We start from the raw sequence: 2,957 nt of genomic DNA on the forward strand, positions 1-2,957 counted from the left end.
ACCGCTCTAGTCCGTGGCAACCGAGCCGGGAAACGTCAACCAGCTGTAACTAGCGAGCATCGTTACAAGCAAATTAACCAGCCAGCTCTGCCCTGTTTTGTACCGTGTTTCCTCCTTTCTTCTCTTTTCCCTCCTTTCGTATGCTTCGCAAGCGTCACCCACGCAACGAGATTCGTCGCTTTCTTTCAAACGAGCGAATAAAAATAATATTTCTACGAAATATGGCTTTCGCGAATACGAAGGCTCCCACGAACCAGCGGTTCCAACGTCTTTCGGTTTTTTTCGTGATTTTCTTTTCCACGCAATTTTTCCTCGATCAGTTCGGTTTATATGTAGATGTAAACAAACTAGCAGCAGCCAGTTACTTTTAATACGAAAAAGTAAATTGAAAATGCAGATAAAAGCTCGCGGCGTTTGGAATCGTGCCCAGGTAATACCGGGTCTACGCGTTCAAGAACGTCAGCAACTTTCCGATACTCTTTCCGTTTCATTCTGAAAAGCATCGCGTTAATAGGTTCCGCGCCACGTAAGATCGAACTCGAAACATCGATGACGATACGAGTACATGTAAATTAAATCGAAACGTTTACATTATGAAATTGCCGGGAATTTACTCAAAATCGCGCTTTTTCCACGTTTGTTTCACTTTCGAAGAATAGAAATTTCAAATCGCCGAACTTGTTGCGTTGTCAAGAGTCATCGGGCTGTACGCCGCGTGTAGAGAAATTTCTTTTCTTCCTGGCATTTTTTCATCGCGACAAACTTGCAACATTGCGTATCCGGTGAGCGATTACGGTTAAAAAAATTGACCCTACCAAAGGTTTTCTCGTATTTTTCGCCGGGAACAAATACGCGGTGTCGGGCGTTTCATAGGTCGGTGAAAATTCGCCCGTTTATTTCGATCGCAATGGGGGTTTCATCGACGCCAAGAGCAGCATCGACGAATACGAATACGCGTTTTTCTCCTTGTTTTTGCCCTGCCACGTTAATACTTGGACTGCATCGAAAGTTTATGAGAGCGTTAGAAAATAGCGAGCGGCGTGCATGTACGCCGTCGGCTTTCCCAAACTTTCCAAAGCGTACGAATTGCGAACAGTAGCTGGAAACCAGAGCTGTCCGTACGTATATTTTTGAAACAGCTTACTCGACTGCCTCGTTCGGTGTTTGTCGTGGAAATTTATCCTGATATTCCTCGCCAATCCCCCCGCCTCTCTCTCCTTTCCGCCTGTCCTCTTTCATCCTTCCTGTTTTCCTCCTATTTATAAAGCGTAAACACGCGATATGTACCTCTGTTTGCCGCGTTTTATAAATATTCTCGAGATTGGAGAAATTACTTTTCCGTTTCTCTGTTTGTTAACGTCGTGAGGAAAGTTTGCGCTGCGTCAGCTTCGCAGAATCGTTCGCTTCTTTTCCTCGCATTCCGGTTCGACGGAATCGCCACTCCCTTATCTACACGCGTTTCCAAAACTGTTTCTCATCGCGAAGCCAAGTCTCGAACGAGCGTTCGTCGCATCGACAAAGTATCGCGACATCGTTGATTTTATCGTTAATAAGCTGGCGATACCGAGGCTGCGACGGCTTTATCCGTCTGTATTTATTCACCGTCTAACGTTGCATTATTCAGTGGAACGCTCCATTTTCGGTCATTGCTTTTCTTACTGCCGTTCCATTTACTCTGCGGATTTAAGAACAAGCGAGAAGCACTTGGATCTTTCCTTTCTGCCGGGATTATGCTTTTTCCTCTCCACTTTTACGTTGTATCCTTCGAGCTTGGATGCTCGATCATAGTTGCGCGAGGGAAACCTTTTTCTCCATAGACACGCACAAAACCTACGCTTTCAGGTTTACATCCCCCTGGAGCCCCGTAGTCCATATTTTTTGATAATTCCTACAATAATATTTTATAATTAGACCTACAATATATTTAAAAAAATAAAATCCCGATAAAAGACAAAAGGGTGGACAATTGCATTACCTATTAAGTATTATAGAAAAATATTAAAGGAAGCATATATATTTCGTCGTATTACGTGCAAATTTTCCACAAATGCGTAAAAAACCGCGGTCTATTTACATAATAAAATAAATAATTCTTATGTGTCATAAGTCAAATTTTCTTTACCATTCTCTCCAAAACTTCTTGTCCCCTCAGAATATTGCCTAACGTTGTGTCTAAAGATGTAATCGCATCTCAACAGAGATAAAAATTTGTCAAAAGAGGAAACTAATTATCCTGCTAATGATACGTCGAACGACGTCGTAGACCAAGAAAACGAGATCGATGCTGGAGGATTGGAATCCGGAAAGATGGAAGAAGAACGTTGGTAAAGAGCCATTTACTCGCAACGCCAACGCCCTGGCCGGGCTGAATGCACTCGTTCCCGTCAAATCACGAAAGTTAAGCAGCGCCGGGCACGGGTAGTACTCGGATGGGTGAACGCCTGGGACCTCCGTGTGGCGTTGGCGAAGCGTGCTGGCCCCCCCTCCGTGGGGTTCGGGCCTTGGGCGCTTGGCGGCTCAGCGCCTCGGGGCCGCCAAGCAGTCCGGTAGGGGAACCGGGCTGCCTGGCATGGCGACGAGGCGGTCTAACAATGGTCACACACCGCTCCATCAGCCGTGGTATTAAGATGTCGATGCGTCTCCGCAGTACATGTTCGGCTAGCCCGAGGGCCCGTTATAAATCTTAAGGTTTAGTTAACTAAAGTCCTTCAAACAGACAAACAGCCTTTGTCCCAACTACGGGAAGATAGGGGAGACGTATTTTTCAACGAGCGGCGTCTCCCACTAGCAACTTTCCCTCGAGGGCGGCTAGCATCCTTCTCTAACCACCGATATGGAGATTGACCAATTAGCAGCAACGTCAATTTCCCTTACTTTCTGAACGAAGGCTTTTCTCGACGAATCCGATGATCTCGTATCCTTAGACACACCCCGTTATAGTTTTCCTCTGTGGCATC

At 45.6% G+C, this 2,957-nt stretch overlaps 1 pseudogene; it reads left to right on the forward strand.

The window, feature by feature from the left end:
• The first annotated feature begins 2,347 nt into the window (after window positions 1-2,347).
• LOC126876181 (5S ribosomal RNA) lies at window positions 2,348-2,466 on the forward strand (annotated as a pseudogene).
• Window positions 2,467-2,957: the final 491 nt, after the last annotated feature.

Source organism: Bombus huntii, unplaced genomic scaffold (genome assembly GCF_024542735.1).
Source record: "Bombus huntii isolate Logan2020A unplaced genomic scaffold, iyBomHunt1.1 ctg00000066.1, whole genome shotgun sequence".
In the NCBI taxonomy this organism is placed as follows: Eukaryota; Metazoa; Arthropoda; class Insecta; order Hymenoptera; family Apidae; genus Bombus; species Bombus huntii.